The sequence below is a fragment of the Pseudophryne corroboree genome, chromosome 12 (assembly GCF_028390025.1).
Source record: "Pseudophryne corroboree isolate aPseCor3 chromosome 12, aPseCor3.hap2, whole genome shotgun sequence".
Classification (NCBI taxonomy): Eukaryota; Metazoa; Chordata; class Amphibia; order Anura; family Myobatrachidae; genus Pseudophryne; species Pseudophryne corroboree.
Genome location: NC_086455.1, coordinates 94339550 through 94351251, shown reverse-complemented (window position 1 = coordinate 94351251; position 11702 = coordinate 94339550). Strand labels below are relative to the sequence as shown.

General features: G+C 44.4%; 4 pseudogenes; 2 read left to right on the top strand and 2 right to left on the bottom strand.

Moving 5' to 3' along the window:
- Window positions 1-3103: 3103 nt before the first annotated feature.
- On the bottom strand, window positions 3104-3223 carry LOC134981612 (5S ribosomal RNA; annotated as a pseudogene).
- Window positions 3224-3452: 229 nt separating this feature from the next.
- LOC134981640 (5S ribosomal RNA) lies at window positions 3453-3572 on the bottom strand (annotated as a pseudogene).
- A 1725-nt stretch (window positions 3573-5297) lies between these two features.
- LOC134981762 (5S ribosomal RNA) lies at window positions 5298-5417 on the top strand (annotated as a pseudogene).
- Window positions 5418-5645: 228 nt separating this feature from the next.
- Window positions 5646-5765, top strand: LOC134981599 (5S ribosomal RNA; annotated as a pseudogene).
- The last annotated feature ends 5937 nt before the right edge of the window (window positions 5766-11702 follow it).

Below are 11702 nucleotides of genomic sequence, written 5' to 3'. Positions count from 1 at the left end.
CTGTCACCGACATAATCATCCACCATTCTTTCAATGTTGACAGCATCATAGACTATATGGAAACGGGGCCTGGACTGCACACCCTAGCTTATTATAATGGGATGTGCTACCTTGCTGGGACTAAGTACTGTAATACAACATAGGAACAAAGGGTGCAGGTGCACCATACACCATTAAAATTATTATAACCATAATATAATATTTGAGGTTCTTGGCATATATTGGCCAGTATATGAGCCTGCCCACCTACTTCACGGTGACCTCATCGGACAGGTCCCTAACACTATAGGGGTTCACCTCCGGGACACAGAGCACCCCCAGACCACCCCAGCCAAACCACCCCAGGGCATCACACAGAAAAAAGGATAGGAGTGAAAGATCAGTGTTAAGCATATGAAAGAGGCTGCTGAATGTAAAAGAAAAGAAGAGGACAGCAGTAAAGTGTTAGAATGTGAAGTCTAGCTGAGCAGTGTTAGAAGTGTAAAAAATATGTGAAAAAAGCTACATAAATATAAAACAAACACAATGTGATAGAAGTGTTAAAAGTAAATGTAAGGTGGTGATGCCCCAAGGTGGCCCAGCCAGAGCAATACGGGGAGCTCCACGCCCCAAAAGCTCACCCCCAAACTGACTTTGTATATAATAGAGATGTGCACTTGAAATTTTTCGGGTTTTGTGTTTTGGTTTTGGGTTCGGTTCCGCGGCCGTGTTTTGGGTTCGACCGCGTTTTGGCAAAACCTCACCGATTTTTTTTTGTCGGATTCGAGTGTGTTTTGGATTCGGGTGTTTTTTTCAAAAAACCCTAAAAAACAGCTTAAATCATAGAATTTGGGGGTCATTTTGATCCCAAAGTATTATTAACCTCAAAAACCATAATTTCCACTCATTTTCAGTCTATTCTGAACACCTCACACCTCACAATATTATTTTTAGTCCTAAAATTTGCACCGAGGTCGCTGGATGACTAAGCTAAGCGACCCTAGTGGCCGACACAAACACCTGGCCCATCTAGGAGTGGCACTGCAGTGTCACGCAGGATGGCCCTTCCAAAAAACACTCCCCAAACAGCACATGACGCAAAGAAGAAAAAAAGAGGCGCAATGAGGTAGCTGTGTGAGTAAGCTAAGCGACCCTAGTGGCCGACACAAACACCTGGCCCATCTAGGAGTGGCACTGCAGTGTCACGCAGGATGGCCCTTCCAAAAAACACTCCCCAAACAGCACATGACGCAAAGAAGAAAAAAAGAGGCGCAATGAGGTAGCTGTGTGAGTAAGCTAAGCGACCCTAGTGGCCGACACAAACACCTGGCCCATCTAGGAGTGGCACTGCAGTGTCACGCAGGATGGCCCTTCCAAAAAACACTCCCCAAACAGCACATGACGCAATGAAGAAAAAAAGAGGCGCAATGAGGTAGCTGTGTGAGTAAGCTAAGCGACCCTAGTGGCCGACACAAACACCTGGCCCATCTAGGAGTGGCACTGCAGTGTCACGCAGGATGGCCCTTCCAAAAAACACTCCCCAAACAGCACATGACGCAAAGAAAAAAAGAGGCGCAATAAGGTAGCTGTGTGAGTAAGCTAAGCGACCCTAGTGGCCGACACAAACACCTGGCCCATCTAGGAGTGGCACTGCAGTGTCACGCAGGATGGCCCTTCCAAAAAATACTCCCCAAACAGCACATGACGCAAAGAAGAAAAAAAAGAGGCGCAATGAGGTAGCTGTGTGAGTAAGCTAAGCGACCCTAGTGGCCGACACAAACACCTGGCCCATCTAGGAGTGGCACTGCAGTGTCACGCAGGATGGCCCTTCCAAAAAACACTCCCCAAACAGCACATGACGCAAAGAAGAAAAAAAGAGGCGCAATGAGGTAGCTGTGTGAGTAAGCTAAGCGACCCTAGTGGCCGACACAAACACCTGGCCCATCTAGGAGTGGCACTGCAGTGTCACGCAGGATGGCCCTTCCAAAAAACACTCCCCAAACAGCACATGACGCAAAGAAGAAAAAAAGAAAAAAGAGGTGCAAGATGGAATTGTCCTTGGGCCCTCCCATCCACCCTTATGTTGTATAAACAGGACATGCACACTTTAACCAACCCATCATTTCAGTGACAGGGTCTGCCACACGACTGTGACTGAAATGACGGGTTGGTTTGGACCCCCACCAAAAAAGAAGCAATTAATCTCTCCTTGCACAAACTGGCTCTACAGAGGCAAGATGTCCACCTCATCATCATCCTCCGATATATCACCGTGTACATCCCCCTCCTCACAGATTATCAATTCGTCCCCACTGGAATCCACCATCTCAGCTCCCTGTGTACTTTGTTGAGGCAATTGCTGCTGGTCAATGTCTCCACGGAGGAATTGATTATAATTCATTTTAATGAACATCATCTTCTCCACATTTTCTGGAAGTAACCTCGTACGCCGATTGCTGACAAGGTGAGCGGCGGCACTAAACACTCTTTCGGAGTACACACTTGTGGGAGGGCAACTTAGGTAGAATAAAGCCAGTTTGTGCAAGGGCCTCCAAATTGCCTCTTTTTCCTGCCAGTATAAGTACGGACTGTCTGACGTGCCTACTTGGATGCGGTCACTCATATAATCCTCCACCATTCTTTCAATGGGGAGAGAATCATATGCAGTGACAGTAGACGACATGTCCGTAATCGTTACAGAAAAAAAGTGTTAGAAAGTAGACTCTTTTTTGGGAGCACTCAAATTCAGAGGGTGAAAATATAATTAATTAATAAATTGATACTAGTAAAACCATTTTTATTAGATTATACATTAAAAGATTTTTTTAGGAGTATTTGCGTGAAAAATTAAAGGCTTTGCGAAAATATAAAACACATTATAATTGGTACGTGATATCCGTATCACAGTGTATCGGTTGCCGGAAATTAATGACTGTGGTTACAGAGTTCATACATCATTGCACATTAAGATTTTTGTAATGTATGACCATCATTTATTCAGCAAGTGTCCATTGTGGATTACAGTAAATGCTGAGAATTAAATCATAGGTCATATGAGAGTCAGGTGCCCCGTAGTATGTATATATGTAAATGTATATGGGTGACACTTTATAGGGGAGTCAATTTTTTGCAGTACCAGGGTGTTCAGAGGTGGTCTCCCATCCTAGTACTAACCCGGCCTTTCACTGCTTAGCTTCCAAGGTCAGAAGAGATTGGGCATCTCCAGTGATGTATGACCGCAAATATTGTACTCTCCCTCTAAGATCACCAAAAAGTGTGCAGCCACTTTGTCATGTGACCCTTTTGCTTGGCAGTCACAATTAAGATATAAGTGTATTGACAGCCTATTTTTGTGACAAGGGTTACACAATATGAACAAATTGGGCTTGCTTATTCATTAATGCAAACCGATTTTGTAGGAGTTCCAAAATGCCCAATGTTTTGGGTGTGGATGGCACTATAGGGTAGTCAAATTGTTGCAGTACCTGGGTGTTCAAAGGTGGTCACCCATCCTTTTACTAACCCGGCCTTTCACTGCTTAGCTTCCAAGGTCGGAAGAGATTGGGCATTTCCAGTGAGGTATGACCGCAAATATTGTACTCACCCTCCTGAATCATCCAAAAATTAAATTATAATTGTCAAAAAGTAGCAAGTTATATATACATATGGTGCAATGAAAAATTGGGATAATATGTAGCCACCTGGCTTATACACCCTGTAACAATCAGCCACAGGTAACAATATACACATGAGTGAAGGTCTATTGTGTGGGTATGATTTCTAAATACCACACAATGTCCACAATTAGGACTGGCCCATCACTCCAGAAAAAGCCCTAAGAACGCCAAAAACGGTCGGACCACAAATAATAATTTTATAGGTGCAGGATATGATTATGCTGCACAAAGATAGGTTAATTTGTGGTATACCCTGTTTGCACTGGACCAAGCAATAGATTAGAGGTGCCTGATGCATAGAACCTCCAATGACTACCTGCATATATTGTGGAAAAGCAGGCTAGAAATAAGTGCTTGTTATTTGTTTGCACATGTGTTGCTGTGCTTAAGCATAATAAGTTCAAAGTTCTGAGCATTTGCTGCAATTAGCCATTCTTGTATTTCAAAAAGAAAAGAAAACACAGTCAGTGATAATTATAGAATTGATATCAGCTTGCTATTGATGTCTATAGCCAATGAGGATTTTCCCAATTATAAGCCTTGATACTGGAGGTATACAATCCATATGGTATTACTAATTGGGACAATTGATCCTATGTTGATGCGCACACGTGACCGCACTAGCCGGAATCCCGAGGACGATCACCATGGAAACGGCCGTAAGCTCCGTCCTCTGAACGAGGAGACCTCGACCACACGCCACTGCAGCCCCTGAAACCTTAGGAGTACGGGCACGGCAGGAGTCGGGTCCAACAGGGACACTACCTAGACCGGAGCTGGTATCGTATACCCTGCACTCCTTTCACTGCAATTTGCACTGACAAGAGCCTGTCAGCTAAAAACTTTTTCTCTCTTCATTCTTCTCTTTTCTTTCTTCCTTCTTCTCTGTGAATTAACAGCAGCCACCAGAAGTGACATTACAATTATCAGTCGTATCATCATACTATGCTAAAGAACAACATAGGATCAATTGTCCCAATTAGTAATACCATATGGATTGTATACCTCCAGTATCAAGGCTTATAATTGGGAAAATCCTCATTGGCTATAGACATCAATAGCAAGCTGATATCAATTCTATAATTATCACTGACTGTGTTTTCTTTTCTTTTTGAAATACAAGAATGGCTAATTGCAGCAAATGCTCAGAACTTTGAACTTATTATGCTTAAGCACAGCAACACATGTGCAAACAAATAACAAGCACTTATTTCTAGCCTGCTTTTCCACAATATATGCAGGTAGTCATTGGAGGTTCTATGCATCAGGCACCTCTAATCTATTGCTTGGTCCAGTGCAAACAGGGTATACCACAAATTAACCTATCTTTGTGCAGCATAATCATATCCTGCACCTATAAAATTATTATTTGTGGTCCGACCGTTTTTGGCGTTCTTAGGGCTTTTTCTGGAGTGATGGGCCAGTCCTACTTGTGGACATTGTGTGGTGTTTAGAAATCATACCCACACAATAGACCTTCACTCATGTGTATATTGTTACCTGTGGCTGATTGTTACAGGGTGTATAAGCCAGGTGGCTACATATTATCCCAATTTTTCATTGCACCATATGTATATATAACTTGCTACTTTTTGACAATTATAATTTAATTTTTGGATGATTCAGGAGGGTGAGTACAATATTTGCGGTCATACCTCACTGGAAATGCCCAATCTCTTCCGACCTTGGAAGCTAAGCAGTGAAAGGCCGGGTTAGTAAAAGGATGGGTGACGACCATTGAACACCCAGGTACTGCAACAATTTGACTACCCTATAGTGCCATCCACACCCAAAACATTGGGCATTTTGGAACTCCTACAAAATCGGTTTGCATTAATGAATAAGCAAGCCCAATTTGTTCATATTGTGTAACCCTTGTCACAAAAATAGGCTGTCAATACACTTATATCTTAATGTGACTGCCAAGCAAAAGGGTCACATGACAAAGTGGCTGCACACTTTTTGGTGATCTTAGAGGGAGAGTACAATATTTGCGGTCATACATCACTGGAGATGCCCAATCTCTTCTGACCTTGGAAGCTAAGCAGTGAAAGGCCGGGTTAGTACTAGGATGGGAGACCACCTCTGAACACCCTGGTACTGCAAAAAATTGACTCCCCTATAAAGTGTCACCCATATACATTTACATATATACATACTACGGGGCACCTGACTCTCATATGACCTATGATTTAATTCTCAGCATTTACTGTAATCCACAATGGATACTTGCTGAATAAATGATGGTCATACATTACAAAAATCTTAATGTGCAATGATGTATGAACTCTGTAACCACAGTCATTAATTTCCGGCAACCGATACACTGTGATACGGATATCACGTACCAATTATAATGTGTTTTATATTTTCGCAAAGCCTTTAATTTTTCACGCAAATACTCCTAAAAAAATCTTTTAATGTATAATCTAATAAAAATGGTTTTACCAGTATCAATTTATTAATTAATTATATTTTCACCCTCTGAATTTGAGTGCTCCCAAAAAAGAGTCTACTTTCTAACACTTTTTTTCTGTACTGCTTTACATTGACTCTGGGGAGCACCACTGAAAGCAACAATAGTTGGGGCTAGGATTAACTATCCATACCCCTAGTTGCTATATCTAGAAGCAATTCGAGATAATTCAGTTTTTCAGAGGCTACTAATTATAATAATAATCTATCTGAGGACTTGTGCGGTTCCCAAAACTCCCCTTTTTTTCATGTCCGTAATCGTTGTCAGGTCCTTCAGTCCGGACCAGATGTCAGCATCAGCAGTCGCTCCAGACTGCCCTGCATCTCCGCCAGCGGGTGGTCTCGGAATTCTGAGCCTTTTCCTCGCACCCCCAGTTGCAGGAGAATGTGAAGGAGGAGATGTTGACAGGTCGCGTTCTGCTTGACTTGACAATTTTCTCACCAGCAGGTCTTTGAACCCCAGCAGACTTGTGTCTGCCGGAAAGAGAGATCCAAGGTAGGTTTTAAATCTAGGATCGAGCACGGTGGCCAAAATGTAGTGATCTGATTTCAACAGATTGACCACCCGTGAATCCTTGTTAAGCGAATTAAGGGCTCCATCCACAAGTCCCACATGCCTAGCGGAATCGCTCCGTGTTAGCTCCTCCTTCAATGTCTCCAGCTTCTTCTGCAAAAGCCTGATGAGGGGAATGACCTGACTCAGGCTGGCAGTGTCTGAACTGACTTCACGTGTGGCAAGTTCAAAGGGCAGCAGAACCTTGCACAACGTTGAAATCATTCTCCACTGCGCTTGAGACAGGTGCATTCCACCTCCTATATCGTGCTGAATTGTATAGGCTTGAATGGCCTTTTGCTGCTCCTCCAACCTCTGAAGCATATATAGGGTTGAATTCCACCTCGTTACCACTTCTTGCTTCAGATGATGACAGGGCAGGTTCAGGCGTTTTTGGTGTTGCTCCAGTCTTCTGTACGTGGTGCCTGTACGCCGAAAGTGTCCCGCAATTCTTCTGGCCACCGACAGCATCTCTTGCACGCCCCTGTCGTTTTTTTAAAAATTCTGCACCACCAAATTCAAGGTATGTGCAAAACATGGGACGTGCTGGAATTTGCCCATATTTAATGCACACACAATATTGCTGGCGTTGTCCGATGCCACAAATCCACAGGAGAGTCCAATTGGGGTAAGCCATTCCGCGATGATCTTCCTCAGTTGCCGTAAGAGGTTTTCAGCTGTGTGCGTATTCTGGAAACCGGTGATACAAAGCGTAGCCTGCCTAGGAAAGAGTTGGCGTTTGCGAGATGCTGCTACTGGTGCCGCCGCTGCTGTTCTTGCGGCGGGAGTCCATACATCTACCCAGTGGGCTGTCACAGTCATATAGTCCTGACCCTGCCCTGCTCCACTTGTCCACATGTCCGTGGTTAAGTGGACATTGGGTACAACTGCATTTTTTAGGACACTGGTGAGTCTTTTTCTGACGTCCGTGTACATTCTCGGTATCGCCTGCCTAGAGAAGTGGAACCTAGATGGTATTTGGTAACGGGGCCACACTACCTCAAGAAATTGTCTAGTTCCCTGTGAACTAACTGCGGATACCGGACGCACGTCTAACACCAACATAGTTGTCAAGGCCTCAGTTATCCGCTTTGCAACAGGATGACTGCTGTGATATTTCATCTTCCTCGCAAAGGACTGTTGGACAGTCAATTGCTTGGTGGAAGTAGTAAAAGTGGGCTTACGACTTCCCCTCTGGGATGACCATCGACTCCCAGCAGCAACAACAGCAGCGCCAGCAGCAGTAGGCGTTACACGCAAGGATGCATCGGAGGAATCCCAGGCAGGAGAGGACTCGTCAGAATTGCCAGTGACATGGCCTGCAGGACTATTGGCATTCCTGAGGAAGGAGGAAATTGACACTGAGGGAGTTGGTGGGGTGGTTTGCGTGAGCTTGGTTACAAGAGGAAGGGATTTACTGGTCAGTGGACTGCTTCCGCTGTCGCCCAAAGTTTTTGAACTTGTCACTGACTTATTATGAATGCGCTGCAGGTGACGTATAAGGGAGGATGTTCCGAGGTGGTTAACGTCCTTACCTCTACTTATTACAGCTTGACAAAGGCAACACACGGCTTGACAAATGTTGTCAGCATTTCTGTTGAAATACTTCCACACCGAAGAGCTGATTTTTTGGGTATTTTCACCAGGCATGTCAACGGCCATATTCCTCCCACGGACAACAGGTGTCTCCCCGGGTGCCTGACTTAAACAAACCACCTCACCATCAGAATCCTCCTTGTCAATTTCCTCCCCAGCGCCAGCAACACCCATATCCTCCTCATCCTGGCGTACTTCAACACTGACATCTTCAATCTGACTATCAGGAACTGGACTGCGGGTGCTCCTTCCAGCCCTTGCAGGGGGCGTGCAAATGGTGGAAGGCGCATGCTCTTCACGTCCAGTGTTGGGAAGGTCAGGAATCGCAACCGACACAATTGGACTCTCCTTGTGGATTTGGGATTTCGAAGAACGCACAGTTCTTTGCGGTGCTTTTGCCAGCTTGAGTCTTTTCATTTTTCTAGCGAGAGGCTGAGTGCTTCCATCCTCATGTGAAGCTGAACCACTAGCCATGAACATAGGCCAGGGCCTCAGCCGTTCCTTGCCACTCCGTGTGGTAAATGGCATATTGGCAAGTTTACGCTTCTCCTCCGACAATTTTATTTTAGATTTTTGAGTCCTTTTTTTACTGATATTTGGTGTTTTGGATTTTACATGCTCTGTACTATGACATTGGGCATCGGCCTTGGCAGACGACGTTGCTGGCATTTCATCGTCTCGGCCATGACTAGTGGCAGCAGCTTCAGCACGAGGTGGAAGTCGATCTTGATCTTTCCCTAATTTTGGAACCTCAACATTTTTGTTCTCCATGTTTTAATAGGCACAACTAAAAGGCACCTCAGGTAAACAATGGAGATGGATGGATACTAGTATACTTATGGATGGACGAGCGACTGCCGACACAGAGGTAGCTACAGCCGTGGACTACCGTACTGTGTCTGCTGCTAATATAGACTGGATGATAATGAGATAAAATTAATATATATATATATATCACACTAGTACTGCAGCCGGACAGGTATATATTATGTAATCACGGACCTGCCGGACACTGTCTGTCAGCACTGCAGACTCCTAAAGTAAGCTACTAGTATCAAGAAGATAGAAAAAAAAAATAAACCACGGGTAGGTGGTATACAATTATGGATGGACGAGCGACTGCCGAGTCCCGACACAGAGGTAGCTACAGCCGTGGACTACCGTACTGTGTCTGCTGCTAATATAGACTGGATGATAATGAGATAAAATTAAAATATATATATATATATATATATATATATATATCACACTAGTACTGCAGCCGGACAGGTATATATTATGTAATGACGGACCTGCTGGACACTGTCTGTCAGCACTGCAGACTCCTAAAGTAAGCTACTAGTATCAAGAAAATAGAAAAAAAAACCACGGGTAGGTGGTATACAATTATGGATGGACGAGCGACTGCCGACACAGAGGTAGCTACAGCCGTGGACTACCGTACTGTGTCTGCTGCTAATATAGACTGGATGATAATGAGATAAAATTAAAATATATATATATATATATCACACTAGTACTGCAGCCGGACAGGTATATATATTATGTAATGACGGACCTGCTGGACACTGTCTGTCAGCACTGCAGACTCCTAAAGTAAGCTACTAGTATCAAGAAGATAGAAAAAAAAAATAAACCACGGGTAGGTGGTATACAATTATGGATGGACGAGCGACTGCCGACACAGAGGTAGCTACAGCCGTGGACTACCGTACTGTGTCTGCTGCTAATATAGACTGGATGATAATGAGATAAAATTAAAATATATATATATCACACTAGTACTGCAGCCGGACAGGTATATATTATTATGTAATGACGGACCTGCTGGACACTGTCTGCAGAATGCGTTTATAAAAACACCACACGACGAGTGTTTAACTTTTTCAGGCAGACAATCACAATATACTGGTGGTCAGCAGACAATCACAATACTGGTGGTCAGTGGTCACTGGTCAGTCACACTGGCAGTGGCACTCTGGCAGCAAAAGTGTGCACTGTACTTAAAATATGTACTCCTGCTATAACTGCTCCCCAGTCTCCTCCACAATTAAACTGTGTGAGCACTGCAGTGAGCACTCAGCAGTCAGATAATGATATACAGTATATGATGCAGCACACTGGGCTGAGCACAGATATGGTATGTGTGTGACTGTGTCACACTGTGTATCGTTTTTTTTCAGGCAGAGAACGGATTCATTAAACTGGTGGCACTGGTCACTGCCACTGGTCACACTATCAGCAGCAAGTAGTACTCCTCCTATATTATGCTCCCCAAAATTTGTGTCTGTCTCTCTCTCTAGTACTATTAGTCACTCTAAACGGAGAGGACGCCAGCCACGTCCTCTCCCTATCAATCTCAATGCACGTGTGAAAAATGGCGGCGACGCGCGGCTCCTTATATAGAATCCGAGTCTCGCGATAGAATCCGAGCCTCGCGAGAATCCGACAGCGGGATGATGACGTTCGGGCGCGCTCGGGTTAACCAAGCAAGGCGGGAGGATCCGAGCCTGCTCGGCCCCGTGTAAAAAAAAGCTGAAGTTCGGCGGGTTCGGATTCAGAGAAACCGAACCCGCTCATCTCTAGTATATAATTAAAAGGATCATACCTATGTCTTTTGAGCAGTCAGAATGTGCTGGTTCCCTGTTTAAAAGCCTGAGAGGCAGTGGGTGGGGTGCTAATCCAGAGATGAGGGCTGTCCCAATCCCTCAGGTGTGTATACACACACATAATATAGACTATATGGAAACGGGGCCTGGACTACACACCCTAGCTTATTATAATGGGATGTGCTACCTTGCTGGGACTAAGTACTGTAATACAACATAGGAACAAAGGGTGCAGGTGCACCATACACCATTAAAATTATTATAACCATAATATAATATTTGAGGTTCTTGGCATATATTGGCCAGTATATGAGCCTGCCCACCTGCTTCACGGTGACCTCATCGGACAGGTCCCTAACACTATAGGGGTTCACCTCCGGGACACAGAGCACCCCCAGCCAAACCACCCCAGGGCATCACACAGAAAAAAGGATAGGAGTGAAAGATCAGTGTTAAGCATATGAAAGAGGCTGCTGAATGTAAAAGAAAAGAAGAGGACAGCAGTAAAGTGTTAGAATGTGAAGTCTAGCTGAGCAGTGTTAGAAGTGTAACAAATATGTGAAAAAAGCTACATAAATATAAAACAAACACAATGTGATAGAAGTGTTAAAAGTAAATGTAAGGTGGTGATGCCCCAAGGTGGCCCAGCCAGAGCAATACGGGGAGCTCCACGCCCCAAAAGCTCACCCCCAAACTGACTTTGTATATAATTAAAAGGATCATACCTATGTCTTTTGAGCAGTCAGAATGTGCTGGTTACCTGTTTAAAAGCCTTAGAGGCAGTGGGTGGGGTGCTAATCCAGAGATGAGGGC